Here is an 18,115-nt window from a genome sequence, read left to right as displayed (position 1 = left end):
ACTTGTCACACAGCTAAGTCAAAATAAAAACTCAGGATTCCCTGACTCAAATTGTAACAATTGTAACCTCTGTACCTTCCTGCTTCCCTCAGTAACATAGTTATGTCTGAAACCTACTTGTTTTTTCATGTAAAATACTGGACCAACAGACTCAAATATGCCCTTTTTTTAGAAGAAAGATGGAATAAAGTTTTGCAAGTATATTTAGAAAAGTGATAATTCTACAGCTTTGATATGTTATAATTTAGTTTTAAATTACACTCAAGTCATTTAGAGGACATCATACCTGAGAAATTATTTGAAGCAACTTGTCCTGGATCAGAGCTCCCTAGTTAGAATGAGACTTGAAACAATTGTGGAAATAAGAAATATTCACCTAGCGCTCCAGGCAGCTTATCAATTGAGTGGCTATGCAAAGCACTGATTACAAAGCCCATTGAGAAAAGGACCCAGTGTCTATAAAATATTAATCATTTCCCTCATAAGAAATAGACTTTTCAACAGAAACAAGTACACTCCACAATGCATAAAGGAAACAAAATCTTATTTTTAAGAAAACAGAAAATAAAAACTTTATAAACACCAAAATAAAAGGAGAAAGAAACAGACTTTTCAGATGTCCTCCACATCATCTCTAACCAATGTCATGTCATAAAGCAATGGTGGTCTCCTGATTTCATCACCATTGGCCCTAAAGCCAAATCTTCCACTGGGATTTGCTACACTCAAGTTTGGTGATTTCTCCACATCTCTAACATAATGAGAGTATGCATAGTAAGATATAAACTCTATATTTATGATGAACTTCTTCTGACTTTTCTCCAGCTTTATTGAGATATAACTGACATATAATATTGCATAAGAGTAAAGTGTACAACGTATTGATTTGATAAGTTTATCTATTGTGAAATCGTTACCATAGTAGGGTTAGCCAACATCTCCATCACCTCGCATGATTACCATTTCTTTTTTTGCTGTGAGCACATTGAAGATCTACTTTCTTAGCAACTTTCAAGTATGTAATACAGTATTATTAACTATAATCACCAGGCATGCTGTACATTAGATTCCCAGACCTTATTTATCTTATAACTGGAAGTTTGTACTCTTTGACCAATATCTCCCCATTTCTCCTCCATCCTCCAGCCCCTGGCATCCACTATTCTACTCTCTGTTTCTATGAGTCTGGCTTTTTTTGATTCCACATATAAGTGATATCATAGAGTATTTGTTTTTCTCTGTTGGACTTCACTTTAGCATAATGTCCTCAAAGTCCATCCATGTTGCTGCAAATGACAGGATTTCCTTCTTTCTCGTGGCTGAGTAATATTCCATTCACTATGTAAACCACACTTTCTTTATCCATTCATCCAAAAACAGATGCTTAGGATGTTATCTTGCCTATTGTGAATAATGATGCAATGAACATGGCAGGCGGTGGGGGGTACAGGTATCTCTTCAAGATCCTCGTTTAATTTCCTTTGGATATATATCCAGAAGTGGGATTGCTGGATCATACTGTAGTTCTAGTTTTAATTTTTTGAGAAACCTCCATACTGTTTTGCAAAGTGGCTGCATCAATTTGCATTCTCATCCACAGTGGACAAGGATTTTCTTCTCTCTACATCCTTGCCAACGCTTACCTCGTCTTTTTGATAATAGCTATTCCAACAGGTGTGAAGTGATAGATACCTCCCGGTGGTTTTGATTTGCATTCCCACGATGATTAGTGGTGAGTATTTGATTTGCATTTCCATGGTGATCAGTGATGTCTTCATGTACCTGTTGGCCATCTGTATGTCTATGTATGATCACTAGCCATCTGCCAAAGCTCACTGTCGCCACCATCAGGAGCGTGCACAGAGAGCCGGCCACAGCATGAGGGGGTGTGAGGTGAGGCACACCCAGCACCCGGGATGCTCATGGGCCAGTTGCAGGGATCCATGGGCAAGGTGTGCCAGCAGCTCATGGGCACGATTCTCGATGGATCCTGGACACCGTTAATAGGATCCACATCCCTTTAATGCCCTCTGAGAATCTCCCAGCCTCTTCCCACCCCCAGTCATTCAGCTCACCGATTCAGTACTCTGAATGGAGGGAAAGAGAAATGGGCTTCTTTGGCAGCATCCTGCACAGCTGAGGAAGCCAAGCACTCCACTTTCACCCGAGAAAGAAATCACGGTCGAGAAGATCTCTCTTGGCACTGAAATGTGCTGTCTTGGCGGGGAGGGGACACTGGGAAAATCAAATTGCCTCTCTTACCCTCCACAGTGCATCCAAACCTGTAATTTTTGCTCTAACAGAAGCTGCTGGAATTTCTGTGCTGGAAACCTGGGCTTCCAAAAAGGCTCTCTCATCTGTAGGTGATTGTCTAAGATGGTGCTTTCCAGGGGCTGCCAGAACACAGCCAAGAGGGGCTAGGGTCAATGGGCCACTGCAGGGTCCACAGCACAGACCGAGGTTGGGCAGCCTGTACCAGGGGTGAGACCCCTCCCGGATGCCTTAGTGTATGGTGCTGGATCCCAGAGCTCGCACAACGCTACTTTTATCCATTGACAGATGCCAAATTGTTGTTGCTGAAGGGAAGATACGCGCAAGGGGCGTCTTATTCAGTCATGTTGCTGACGTCACTTTCACTTCTGACCTTCATTTGATGGGCCAACCGGGTAACTTAATAAGCCTATTTTTGTTTTGTTTTGGTTCCTCAACAATCTTTATTAACTGAAGGGTTGGGAGGACAAAGACTTTCTAAAAATTAAAAAGTTCTGGCTTTGAAAATTCTCAATACTTTATTATAAAATACTTTATTATAAAATATGAGAGAAAATTAGATTTAAGAAGTCTTTTGTTAATGAAAGATACTTGGAAAACGTAGTGCCAAAACTCCATCTTAATCCTTTGCCTCAGTCCACTTGTATCTAAGCATATATACAAGTATGTATACATGCATATATATACAAGTATATATACAAACATTTATACAAGCATATATACAAGTGTATATATACAAACATATATAGAAGTATATATATACAAGCGTATATAGTGTTACATTCAGGGTAAGCATGAAAGGGAAATGATGGCTTTTGATGCCATTTATAGAGACTACAAAAGCTGTGGAAATTTTCATTTCCAAAATGCTGTGCATCATGCTTAATTTGATTTCCCTGGAAGAACTTTATTGGGGTTGCCGATCTTGAAATCTCTCCAATCATTAGCCCCGTACACTGAAGTGGGCAGATGAACCAAGCCACGCCAGTCACAGCACTACATCCTCTAGGACCAATGATTACCCATGAAACTGGCACATGACCCTCAAAATGGCAACAGGAGTCCTCCTTGGACTATTTTAATAATGGACATTAGGAAAAAGACTGTCTTTAACCCACTGGACAGAGAAGTATAACCCAATGAGCTGAGAGTTTCCAGGAACCATTATTTTGTTACATAGAAAAAAAGGCAAGTACGAAGTAGCAAAGGATTATATCAACATGCAAGCAAAATGGAACAGAAATAAGAACATAAAAATAGCACTGTTTGATCCCTTGATTTAGCCATCTACCTATGTCTGCAGTCACCACTGGACTTCCCTGACAGATGAGTCAATAATTCTCTCCTTTAATGTGAGTGAATTTGGGGGTATTCTCTCTTACAATATTGATTACATGAATGAGCCCAAAGAGGGTTAACTCCAAAGTAATCTAAATTACAAGCCCCTATGTTTTAGTGATATTTCCTCCTGATTTGTGTCACAACATGATTTCAAATAAATGTTTATAAACTGATGAAAACTTTACTTATATACTTGCTGGAGACATACTATCTACATAAAATTTAGAAATCAAATACTACAGGTGATAATACAGATGTATGGTTACCTCTGGATGTTACGCTGATCTCTTCATTCTTTCTCTCATTTCTTCTGTGTGAAAGGAGTCATAGCTCAGAAATCTGGGCTCTCTTGATTATAGAATTTGAAGCCTCTACAAGATTTAAACCCTGAACTACAAGCCTGGATGTTTTCAGTTATCAGAGTACTGGCTATTAGATCTATTCAACTTTGTGCGTTGTCAGATGTGAAATTGTAGCTCCAACTGTGGTGGTTAAATAGTGTCAGATAGAACTGCAGACAACATCCTCTGTGGATAATGGAAATGACTGGAGGACTGAGGATGACACTAAGTTCCACTTGACTTCATTATTAACTGTAGAACAAAAAGCAACGCAAATTTAAAATTCTCTTACTATTCCATATGGCTAAAAAGGCTGTCAACTGCCACTCTAGCTAACAAATATTATTTTTATTAACATAGATATTTTCAAATGCTGAAAAGCATATAGAACAAAACTTCAACCCCCAGATAAACCTTAATATTTTTAAATGATAAAATCATTACACACATATAGTAAAAAATTCATGTAGTTTAGGAAAATATAAGATGAGATGTAAAATTCTCTCTCCTCCAAACCTTGTCTCTAAATCTAACTATTAACAATAGTTTTTTATGCATCCTTCCAAAACAAAAAGTTATAATTGGCTAGCATATGTGTGTCTGTGTATATATCCTTTTATTTATATAAACGAGATCATTCACACTGTTTAGTATTTTTTCTTTTTACTTAATTTTACATCTTGGAGAACATTCATAGTAGCTGATAGAGATTTACTTCATTCCTTTCTTTTCCCCAGTTTTATTGAGAAATAATTGATATACCTTACTGTATAAGTTTGAGGCATACAGCATAATGGTTTGATTTACATATGTTTTGTGTGTGAAATGATTACTGTAATAGGTTCAGCTAACATCCACCATCTCCTATATATACAACATTAAAAAAAAGAAAGGAGAAAAAAATGTTTTCTTTGTGATGAGAATTCTTAGGATTTGCTCTCTTAACAGCTTTCCTAAATATCATAAGGCAGTGTTGACTATAGCCGTCGTGTTGTACACTACATCTCTAGTATCTATTTATCTTATAACTGGAAGTTTGCACATTTTGACCACTTTTCTCCAAGCTTCATTCTTTTTAAAGGTTCTTCAAAGAACCATGATTTATTTAGCCCATTTCCTATTGACAAGTATTTAAGTTGTTTGATTCTCAGGTTTTCTATTACAAATAATGCTGAAGCATGTATGTACGATATATATGTACATATGTAGGCACACATACATACATATATATCACAAATACATATATATCACAACATACACATAGATCACAAATACACACTTACAGATATTATAATGATATTTATCCCCTGTGGTAAAATCTGCTCTGCTACTTAACTCACAGGGCAAAGTACAATTAATAAGGCCAGCATGTGCTCATCACCCATGGAATGAAGGTGGTACATCCTGCGAATGTAAAGACTCACATTAATTTCTTATCCTTAAAGACGAAATGGTTTCTTTTTATTTGAGAAGAGTTGTAGCTGAGTTTTGTTCTAAAGAGTGAAGTACAGAAAGCCCTTTCCTCTACATCCTATTTCATGCTTTCATCTATATTCTTACATTTAATAATTGGCTTGTCAAGCTTCCCTATTTTGCAGGAAAAAAATTAACAGTAAGAATAGAAACAATACTCACTCCATTTCCGCAGCAAAACAAGTAACACCTTGCGATGTGTTTATGTATGTAAGTGGGAAAGGACAGGCTTTCTTAGAATTTTTTATCAGGGTATCCAGTCCTTCCATGAAAGTAGCACTCCATCTCTATACTCAGGGCATGTTTATCTATAAATCCTATTTGTGCATGCATGCTTAACTCAATCAATATGCACACAGAATACACAATCTAGTTTTTCATAAGCCTGGTTCCTGACTCTTTCTTGAAGCAAAAGTCACTTAGTAATCACCAAAACTGCACCTCTAAGAGTGAGAAAACACATGCTTTTGATAAGCACTCATTTAGCTTTTGCATATGCACTTACAAGCCCCCAGGCCTTCTAATGCAGTTATGCAGCCTTGAAACTGAACTTCAGAAGCTGATAACTAGGTTCCATCCACCAGTAGCATATCTCACAGTGCATTCATTATGACATTCCACATGTGCTCCTTGTGAATTATGAAAATAGGGAAAAGGGAAATCATTTCCACAAGGTTTCCTCACCAAGAAAATATTAAGCACACCTCCAAGTTAGTTTGCCCCTCTCACACAGTGCTTGGTTGCCATGGGTTACCACTTTCTCTGATGCATTTATCCCTGGAGGAAGAATGTTAAGATAGCAATGAAGGGAACTACCACTGACTACAAAAGAATAATAAATGCAAATAGATTCCAGGATAAAGTCATTTTTAAACCATAGCAAAAGGCTCTAAATTTGTACTCCATTTCTTTTGCTTTTTTCTTTTTGAGGGCAAAGTTTTGCTATTCCAACTTTAGCTGCTCTAACCAGAAAAAATTTTTTTTACTGAATCTTTAAAATAATGTGTTCAGCCACTATAAGTCCTTTCAAAGAAAAGGAATTGTTGGTTAAACACAAGGACGTTCCACATGAAATTATTTGCTCCAGAAAAAGAGAAGTTGAAAACAGATAATAATATTTTTGTTACTAATACTGAATTGTCCTTTTGGGTATGTGTGTGTACAATTATAAGAGAAACAGAAATATTTGATCAGAAGGTACATAAAAGCACTTAGAGCTCCGGATCTGTTTGATCTAAAGGAAACCTAAAAATAGGGCTCTAAACTTGCAAAACAAAATGCAGGCTGCCTATCCACATACCAAAAGGCTTCCCTCTATAGCTCCTTAAACAACAACCACTGAAGTAGCACTGAACTAGGGGCATAGTTTCCTCACGACATCATGTAAGTTGGTATGTTTGTGTTTTTATCAGGTTCTTATGAAGATTCTAAAATGACAGTAGGGAATTTTAAGAGAAGAGTTTTTGTTTGTTTCTTTTTAAAAGCATTTGAAATACCATATCTCAGAAGTAAACACTGTTAATATTCATTGTATTTATATTCATTGATTAAAGCTGGATGACAAATTTTCAAACTCTTGATACATATTACCAAATTGCCCTTTAAAAAGGCTACACTCTCACCACCAATGTATCAAAATGTCCACTTAACTGAACCACTGGGGATAGTAAAGGATATGTTCAGACTGAGGACTTAACATTTTTTATTTTGCCAAATCCTTTGCTCTAATTCAGGGGTCACCAAACATTTTCTGTACAGGGCCAGATAGTGAATATTTTAGGCTTCTTGGGCCCTACAGTCTATAGCAAGTAACCAGCTCTGTTGTAGTAGCTCAAAAGAAGCTATAGCCAATTTGTAAACAAATGGGCAGGCTGTGTTACAATAAAACTTTATTTACAAAAACAGGCAGCTGAACAGATTTTGTCTGTGGGCCATAGTTTGCCAACCCCTCTCAAAACTCTTAATCGTGATTTTTAACACCTATCTTTTGATAATTCTTATAAAGAAATCTATAAGGAATCATGTGGTATGTGTGTGTCTGTATTCTTATTGTAATACCTATAAACAAGTTCATTCATTAAGAAAACAAAAAAAGGAAAGAACAACTTAAAGTTGACTGTAGAAACTCTTTAACTTCCAAAAATCATAGCAATCATCATGACAACAGCTAAAGCTCTTAGAGCACTTTACAGCTTACAAAGCCATTTCTCATTCATTAACTTATTTGATCTTTAAATACTATGAAGTAGCTATGATTATTCCAATTTTACATGTGGGGAAATTGAGGTTCAGTTTATTAGCTGAGAGACTCAAGGCCAGAGGTGACCCTGTTACTGCAATTGCTGTTCAAGTTGTACCAACCGGAAAGCCAGCACTGAAAATTCCTGACAGAACACACCCAGCCAGGTGAAATTACACACATAGACTGCCTCTGCTTTTCAGGTAAATTCTTTATTTTCTCTTGAAGACCTGAAGACTTTGTCAGTGGGAATGGGTGGTAATTAGTAAGATAAGAGATCGATCTTATATTCTAGTCTGCTAATGTTTGTTTAGCGCCAGAATTGTCCCTGTGGCACTGAGCCAGAAAGAACGAAGCAACTATAAATGTCTAGGCAAAAGCCTAAAAAATAAATTCACAAGAAAGAAAATCTATAATTAGGGAAATTGTGAACTAAATCTGAAGACACATTCACAAACTCTGTGAATTTATACAGTAGTGAAGACAGATTGGATAACCCATAGCAAAAAAGAACTGCAATTTTTTTTTCCTTCCAGGAATAAAAGATACCAGCAAAGGTGCTAAAACATACAGAAGCAAAGAGGTGGATAATTTTTCCTTAATTAGAAAGTCAGTGTATTCTGTAACCACAAAGAATGTTCTTTTTTTTTTTTTAAGGAGTTTTTTCCTGGCACATTCCATTTTAATTTTTTTTTAACATCTTTATTGGAGTATAATTGCTTTACAATGGTGTGTTAGCTTCTGCTTTATAACAAAGAGAATCAGCCACACATATACATACGTTCCCATATCGCTTCCCTCCTGTGTCTCCCTCCCTCCCACCCTCCCTATCCCACCCCTCCCGGAGGTCACAAAGCACCAAGCTGATCTCCCTGTGCTATGTGGCCGGTTCCCACTAGCTATCTACCTTACGTTGGGTAGTGTATATATGTCCATGCCACTCTCTCGCTTTGTCACAGTTTACCCTTCCCCCTCCCCATATCCTCAAGTCCACTCTCTAGTAGGTCTGTGTCTTTATTCCTGTCTTACCCCTAGGTTCTTCATGACATTTTTTTTTCTTAAATTCCATATATATCTGTTAGCATACGGTATTTGTCTTTCTCTTTCTGACTTACTTCAATCACTATGACAGACTCTAGGTCTATCCACCTCATTACAAATAGCTCAATTTCGTTTCTTTTTATGGCTGAGTATTATTCCATTGTATATATGTGCCACATCTTCTTTATCCATTCATCTGTTGATGGACACTTAGGTTGCTTCCATCTCCGGGCTATTGTAAATAGAGCTGCAATGAACATTTTGGTACATGACTCTTTTTGAATTATGGTTTTCTCAGGGTATATGCCCAGTAGCGGGATTGCTGGGTCATATGGTAGTTCTATTTGTAGTTTTTTAAGGAACCTCCATACTGTTCTCCATAGTGGCTATACCAGTTCACATTCCCACCAGCAGTGCAAGAGGGTTCCCTTTTCTCCACACCCTCTCCAGCATTTGTTTCTAGATTTTTTGATGATGGCCATTCTGACTGGTGTGAGATGATATCTCATTGTAGTTCTGATTTGCATTTCTCTATTGATTAATGATGTTGAGCATTCTTTCATGTGTTTGTTGGCAATCTGTATACCTTCTTTGGAGAAATGTCTGTTTAGGTCTTCTGCCCATTTTTGGATTGGGTTGTTTGTTTTTTTGTTATTGAGCTGCATGAGCTGCTTATAAATTTTGGAGATTAATCCTTTGTCAGCTGCTTCATTTGCAAATGTTTTCTCCCATTCTGAGGGTTGTATTTTTGTCTTGTTTATGGTTTCCTTTGCTGTGCAAAAGCTTTTAAGTTTCATTAGGTCCCATTTGTTTATTTTTGTTTTTATTTCCATTTCTCTAGGAGGTGAGTCAAAAAGGACCTTGCTGTGATTTATGTCATAGAGTGTTCTGCCTATGTTTTCCTCTAAGACTTTGATAGTTTCTGGCCTTACATTTAGGTCTCTAATCCATTTTGAGCTTACTTTTGTGTATGGTGTTAGGGAGTGATCTAATCTCATACTTTTACATGTAGCTGTCCAGTTTTCTCAGCACCACTTATTGAAGAGGCTGTCCTTTCTCCACTGTACATTCCTGCCTCCTTTATCAAAGATAAGGTGACCATATGTGTGTGGGTTTATCTCGGGGCTTTCTATCCTGTTCCATTGATCTATCTTTCTGTTTCTGTGCCAGTACCATACTGTCTTGATTACTGTAGCTTTGTAGTATAGTCTGAAGTCAGGGAGCCTGATTCCTCCAGCCCCGTTTTTCTTTCTCAAGATTGCTTTGGTTATTCGGGGTCTTTTGTGTTTCCATACAAATTGTGAAATATTTTGTTCTAGTTCTGTGAAAAATGCCTTTGGTAGTTTGATAGGGATTGCATTGAATCTATAGATTGCTTTGGGTAGTAGAGTCATTTTCACAATGTTGATTCTTCCAATCCAAGAACATGGTATATCTCTCCATCTTTTTGTATCATCTTTAATTTCTTTCATCAGTGTCTTATAATTTTCTGCATACAGGTCTTTTGTCTCCTTAGGTAGGTTTATTCCTAGTTATTTTATTCTTTTTGTTGCAATGGTAAATGGGAGTGTTTTCTTGATTTCACTTTCAGATTTTTCATGATTAGTGCATAGGAATGCCAGAGATTTCTGTGCATTAATTTTGTATCCTGCTACTTGACCAAATTCATTGATTAGCTCTAGTAGTTTTCTGGTAGCATCTTTAGGATTCTCTATGTATAGTATCATGTCATCTGCAAACAGTGACAGCTTTACTTCTTCTTTTCCAATTTGGATTCCTTTTATTTCCCTTTCTTCTCTGATCGCTGTGGCTAAAACTTCCAAAACTATGTTGAATAAGAGTGGTGAGAGTGGGCAACCTTGTCTTGTTCCTGATCTTCGTGGAAATGCTTTCAGTTTTTCACCATTGAGGACGATGTTGGCTGTGGGTTTGTCATATATGGCCTTTATTATGTTGAGGAAAGTTCCCTCTATGCCTAGTTTCTGCAGGGTTTTTATCATAAATTGGTGTTGAATTTTTTCGAAAGCTTTCTCTGCATCTATTGAGATGATCATATGGTTTTTCTCCTTCAATTTGTTAATATGGTATATCACGTTGATTGATTTGCATATATTGAAGAATCCTTGCATTCCTGGGATAAACCCCACTTGATCATGGTGTATGATCCTTTTAATGTGCTGTTGGATTCTGTTTGCTAGTGTGTTGTTGAGGATTTTTGCATCTATCTTCATCAGTGATATTGCCCTGTAGTTTTCTTTCTTTGTGACATCCTTGTCTGCTTTTGGTATCAAGGTGATGGTGGCCTCATAGAATGAGTTTGAGAGTGTTCCTCCCTCTGCTATATTTTGGAAGAGTTTGAGAAGGATAGGTGTTAGCTCTTCTCTAAATGTTTGATAGAATTCGCCTGTGAAGCCATCTGGTCCTGGGCTTTTGTTTGTTGGAAGATTTTTAATCACAGTTTCAATTTCAGTGCTTGTGATTGGTCTGTTCATATTTTCTATTTCTTCCAGATTCAGTCTTGGCAGCTTGTGCATTTCTAAGAATTTGTCCATTTCTTCCAGGTTGTTCATTTTATTGGCATAGAGTTGCTTGTAGTAATCTCTCATGATCTTTTGTATTTCTGCAGTGTCAGTTGTTACTTCTCCTTTTTCATTTCTAATTCTATTGATTTGAGTCCTCTCCTTTTTTTCTTGATGAGTCTGGCTAATGGTTTATCAATTTTGTTTATCTTCTCAAAGAACCAGCTTTTAGCTTTGTTGATCTTTGCTATCGTTTCCTTCATTTCTTTTTCATTTATTCCTGATCTGATTTTTATGATTTCTTTCCTTCTGCTAACTTTGGGGTTTTTTGTTCTTTCTCTAATTGCTTTAGGTGCAAGGTTAGGTTGTTTATTCAAGATGTTTCCTGTTTCTTAAGGTAGGATTGTATTGCTATAAACTTCCCCCTTAGAACTGCTTTTGCTGCATCCCATAGATTTTGGGTCATTGTGTCTCCACTGTCATTTGTTTCTAGGTATTTTTTTATTTCCTCTTTGATTTCTTCAGTGATCACTTCGTTATTAAGTAGTGTATTGTTTAGCCTCCATGTGTTTGTATTTTTTACAGGTCTTTTCCTGTAACTGATATCTAGTCTCATAGCATTGTGGTCGGAAAAGATACTTGATACAATTTCAATTTTCTTAAATTTACCAAGGCTTGATTTGTGACCCAAGATATGATCTATCTTGGAGAATGTTCTATGAGCACTTGAGAAAAATGTGTATTCTGTTGTTTTTGGATGGAATGTCCTATAAGTACCAATTAAGTCCATCTTGTTTAATGTATCATTTAAAGCTTGTGTTTCCTTATTTATTTTCATTTTGGATGATCTGTCCATTGGTGAAAGTGGGGTGTTAAAGTCCCCTACTATGAATGTGTTACTGTCAATTTCCCCTTTTATGGCTGTTAGTATTTGCCTTATGTATTGAGGTGCTCCTATGTTGGGTGCATAAATATTTACAATTGTTATATCCTCTTGTATCGATCCCTTGATCATTATGTAGTGTCCTTCTTTGTCTCTTCTAATAGTCTTTATTTTAAAGTCTATTTTGCTGCTGATTTTGACAATTTTTTTCTTCCAATCTGTGTGTCTGGGCTGTATGCACAGTCCTCTGGCAGACACGAGCAGAGCTAGGCACAGCCCTTGCACTCCAGGGTGTCTTCTCTGAGACAAACCGTCTGTCTTCACCTTTGCTGCTACAGGAATCTTCCATCCACAGTTGGTAATAGCGAGACTGGTCTATGGCCACATATTTCCCACTTAGTCCCTGTTATTCTCCAGCGCTTGATGCAAGATCTTAAGAAGTCCCTCACCAATTTTTTGTCCCTCATTTTCCACAGTTTCTGAATTCAGCTTGCTACACAACAGCTACAGAGGTATGCTGATGTTGTCTCTTCTTTGAAAGGATTAGGCAAGTGTGGTGGTCTTGTAAACAGCTGGCTGCTTGATGCCACATGTCCAGCTCTGTTGCACACAGATGGCTTGATTTGAAAGTACACTTGCTTTATGGGCCGTTTGCAAAGTCAGCACTGTATTTTGGAACATGAACAAGCTCAGAAACAGATGAGACCATTCACCAGAGTGCAGCAGGGAACTGTTAAGATTTTCTTTGAAAACACAGCCTGAAAATGTTTACAGAATCCTGTGACATGAGCAACTCAGGGCCCTGTGGGGAGCTAATCCAGAAAATGGGTTAGAAGGAAATTGGAAGAGGAAGAGTGAAGTGCAAGAAAGCTGGAAATCGATCTCTTGGTGGTAAAGTAACAGTGCTCAGAGTGATTTAAAGTTCCAGGTCCTTTCATTAAATTATGTAACCTCAGCAAGTGAGTTCAGCTGTCTGGGCTGCATCTTCTCCATTGTAAATATGGGAAAGACAATGTATTCTATGATGTTTGTGTGAAAATGAAAGGAGAATGAGTTTTCTAGATTGTCAAGTGCTACCCAAATGTAAAGTACTGTTACACAGTTCCAGATCTTGCCCTACTAGGGATCACTAGGGATGTCATAAATTATTCTTGTGCAGATTTATCAGTAACACCTAAGACACACACTGAACATCAACTGGCACTTCAATAGCATCTATATGAATGCCTGGCACACAGCCAAGTCCACTTGCATGGAATGCACCTTAGGTGGAAGCTAATTAAGGGGGAAAAGAATTTGTATCTGTGATTTTGGGAGTGTTGCAGTATACTCAAAAAAGAGCTGAAATTTCAAGATTTGATGAAAAATACTTAAAAGAATAATCATCCTGCCCAAGTTTGTGTATTTTTCCCATAAGGTATTTGATTACCTTCATCTTATGCTCACCTTACTGGTCCTAAAGAAATAAACAAACAAAACAAAAAACTGATTCTAAACTATGTGGGAAGGACTCCCCTGGTGGCACAGTGATGAAGAAACCGCCTGCCAATGCACGGGACACAGGTTCGATCCCTGGTCCGGGAAGATCCCACATGCTACAGAGCAATTAAGGCCGTGCACCACAACTACTGAGCCTGTGCTCTAGAGCCCACAAGCCACATCTACAGAGCCTGCGTGCCACAACTACTGAAGCCCACATGCCTAGAGCCCGTGCTCCGCAATGAGAGAAGCCACCACAATGAGAAGCCCACACACCACAACAAAGAGTAGCCCCTGCTCACCACAACTAGAGAAAGCCTGCGCATAGCAACGAAGACCCAACACAGCCCTAAATAAATAAATAAATAAATTTAAAAAACTATATGGGAAAAAAATCTAGAAATGCACTTTTCTGACCTTTATCATATAAGAATATAATATACTTCTATTGGATTAAACCATATGTAATTGCTTTTCTTTTTTTTATTATTATTATTTTTTTTGTGGTACGCGGGCCTCTCACTGTTGTGGCCTCTCCTGTTGCGGAGCACAGGCTCCGGACGTGCAGGGTCAGCAGCCATGGCTCACGGGCCCAGCCGCTCCACGGCATGTGGGATCTTCCCAGACCAGGGCACGAACCCGTGTCCCCTGCATCGGCAGGCAGACTCTCAACCACTGCACCACCAGGGAAGCCCCTGCTTTTCTTTTTAATAGGTCAGAAGCACTCAAATATCAGCAGTTTTATATGGTTCAATACAATAGATCAGAGATTGAACTTGATACAATGCAAATGACCTTGTCTTCCATGAGTTCACAATCTAATAATTGTTAAAATATATCCCTACATAATCTACTTCTTATTGCAGCTTTTGTTCCAATTCATTAAGTGCTTGCTTAAATAAAGCACCTTTTAAATGATTTATAAACTTACATTCAAGAGGCAGCGTTTTAAAGGAAGTAATAGGGTCTATGCCATTTAAAGAAATTCTTAAGGGGAGCTACTCTTAAAGGGAGCTGCTTTGTTTTTCATTTTCTCTCTCCTGTTTTTTTTTCCTTTAAATAATAGAACTCAACCTCTGTGTTAGTCTTGGAAGCAAAACCAATAGGAGGTGTGTGTGTGTGTGTGTGTGTGTGTGTGTGTGTGTGAGAGAGAGAGAGAGAGAGAGAGAGAGAGAGAGAGAGAGAAACAGACAGACAGAGAGAGACAGAGAGAGAGGGAGAGAGAGAGAGAGAGAGACGGAGATTTATTTTAAAGAATTAAATAAATCCAACATCTGCAGGGGGTGCCTGTAGGCTAGAGACCCAGGGAAGAGCCAGTGGTGCAGTTTGAGTTCACAGGCCTTCTGCTGACAGAATGCCCTTTTGCTCAGAGGAGGTCAGTCTTCTGCTCTATTCAGGCCTTCAGATGATTGGGTGAGGCCCACCCACACTATGGAGTGCAATCTGCTTTACTCAAAGTCCACCAATTTAAATGTTAATCTCATCCAAAAAGACCCTCACAGAGACGTCCAGAATAACATCTGACCACATATCTGGGCACTGTGGCCCAACCAAGTTGACACATAAAATATCATAAAGTTGACACATGAAATATCATAACCTCAGACAGAATATTCTATGTACTATACTGGGTACAATTGTAGATGAGAGCAAAAATACTGTATTTCCTATTAGCATTAAATTTAATTTTATATTTACTTTATTATAATAAACTTGTGGCTGTTTCCCAGTGAGTCCTTACAATACGAGTTGCTTCCTTCACACCCTCAGAAGGTGACTGCAGTTAGAGCTGTCTCCCTTTCTGGTACTATTTCTGAGGGAGATTCCATTCCATCTCCTTAAAAGCATGATGTGACAGGTTTGCTTTCAAAACTCAAATTTAGCTTCAAGAAATTTATTACACTCTGAGATTTTTTTTTTTTTTTTACAAAACCAAACTTCTGAAACTACTGATATGCTGAAAAATTACTCAGCCCCTTCCTATCAAAAACTAATAGAGGGCTTCCCTGGTGGCGCAGTGGTTGAGAGTCCGCCTGCCGGTGCAGTGCACACGGGTTCGAGCCCCGGTCCAGGAAGATCCCACATGCCGCGGAGCGGCTGGGCCCGTGAGCCATGGCCGCTGAGCCTGCGCGTCCGGAGCCTGTGCTCCGCAACGGGAGAGGCCACAACAGTGAGAGGCCCGCGTACAGCAAAAAGAAAAAAACAAACAAACAAAAAAACTAATAGAGATTTTACTCTGTTGAACTATTTATAAAGGAAGGTGAAAATGATCCAGAGGATATTAAATTATTTTTAAGCCTATTGATCATCTTTCCCCACAAACCTCTAAATTCATTCACTTAACTTTCATCTGTTTACTGATCTTTATAGGGTCCATTAAGAGATAATTAGTAATCCTTAATGAGGAAAAACTCACTTTGAAGTTCACCTGCCTTTCACCCAGCACCCGCCAAGTGCTTCAGAGGCTCGGAGCGCAGGCTCTGAGAGCAGCTGCAAAGCCCTCTGGGAGGAGGGAGTGGAGCCATGATAAAGGCAAATTTAACCCTCCAGCAATTTCCCGCTTTGAGGACTTAAGTCAGAGTTTAATCTCATTGGGATGTGGGTTTTTTTCTGTTAGCTTTTAAAATTAAATTTGTCAAATGCAATTCACCTAATCTTATATGTAGTATTCTTATTAGGATATTACCATGTAAAATATATTATCATTATAAGACTATTACGAGGGCTAAAGCTGAGAAAAATAGAGCAACTACTATCACTTATAGATCTATGGAGAGGCAGTATGGCATAATGGGGAGAGAAGTCTAATACATTTGATTTCCAAAACCACTAGGCAGGCTCAGAAATATTTCCACATACACGTTCACCTTCTCCCTGGCCAGGCATTTCTCGGAGTTTCTGCCCCAATCTCACCAGGCTTTCTCCTCTCCCGGAGGAGGGAGGAAACACAGGGTGAGCCTTTTCCCTCCCTGTGCCCAGAAGACTGACCACAAGTACACATGAGGCCCAGGGAAAAGGGTTCCCCAAATACTTTATTCCTCTAGTACTTTCTGATATTATATATATTAACATGTTGTATTAGAATATTAATCTGGTATAATAAGGCTTATTCTCAATCATTCCTTTTATTCTTTTCAGTAGATAATAAGCCTTTTAAATTTATTTTTATTTATTTATTTATTTTGCGGTACGCGGGCCTCTCACTGTTGTGGCCTCTTCCGTTGCGGAGCACAGGCTCCGGACGCGCAGGCTCAGCGGCCACGGCTCACGGGCCCAGCCGCTCCGCGGCATGTGGGATCTTCCCGGACCCGGGCATGAACCCGCGTCCTCTGCATCAGCAGGCGGACACTCGACCACTGTGCCACCAGGGAAGCCCCTTTTTTATTTTTTGCAAAATCCATGTTTTATGCTTCCTCTGTATTCCTGATATTGATCTCCACAATGCTAAACACATGGGAGGAGACGTTATGATCCACTGAGCTTTTGTTTTTTAATTCCTGGGGTAGGTAGACTAAAGTGAAACAGAAGCCAGAAGGGTGGCTGTTTAGTTCAATGTGTTATTATGGTTTTACTAAAATGGAAAAACAAATGAAGCACATTGGCTGTTGTTTCCTAAATATTTCACTCTAGGTCTTAGGCATCATAGTTCTCTAGGGCTACGAAAATTAGGCCCACCCATAGGTCAGGATAAAAAAGAATAAAGATAGGAATCAAGAACTTCACAGGAGGGACTGAAAGTGCATAACATGCTCCACGTCTCCCTTCTTTTTCTGTGAGCTTCTCTGGAGACATCTAACTAGCCCATGATCCATCTCTCCCCCTACATCTCTCCCTCTCTGGCCCCCGTCCTGGGCCATATCTGACTGAATGGGGCAGCTACCTTATCCAAAACAGGACAGTCAGATTTAGAATTGGGAAAGTCTCTGCGCATGGCTGCAGCTGTAATTGTTAACTCTGGAGCAAATAGTCCATGAAGTGGCAGATATTCTACCATGGGGATTGGAGACCAAAGACCTCTGGTTCCCAGGGAGGATGAAGCCAATGAGCAGATAGGAGACAAGCAGAGTGAGGGTGAAAATACCAGACACCCACCCCCCAATCTGAGATCTGGCTATCTTCCCACTCTTGGTTCTAGGATCTATTCCTGCATTCTTACCAATAATCATTTTTTTGTTTGGCCTGCTTGAATTGATTTCTGTTCGTTGCAATCAAGAGTCCAAGTTAATACAGTGGAGATCTATTTTGGAAGACAGGGGGAAAAGAAGCAAACATAACTTGGTGCCTTTGGGGACAGATAAATTCACTATAAACCTTACTTCTTTCCAGTGGAGTCTTCTCAGCCAACTCAAGCACTTGGTATTTCAGTTAGCCATACACTCAACCATCATCCTTATCTTCTGGCTTCTTAAAGTTGAAATTCAGTAACCCCAAAGTGTGAAAAAATGCTATACAGCACATTCTTTTCCTTCTAGCCTAGCAGATGCACAGCTGCCCTCTGAGATTGTGCTACTTTTCCACAGGCCACAAA

This window comes from Lagenorhynchus albirostris, chromosome 4, assembly GCF_949774975.1.
Source record: "Lagenorhynchus albirostris chromosome 4, mLagAlb1.1, whole genome shotgun sequence".
Classification (NCBI taxonomy): domain Eukaryota; kingdom Metazoa; phylum Chordata; class Mammalia; order Artiodactyla; family Delphinidae; genus Lagenorhynchus; species Lagenorhynchus albirostris.
Note: the sequence above shows the minus strand (reverse complement) of the source record.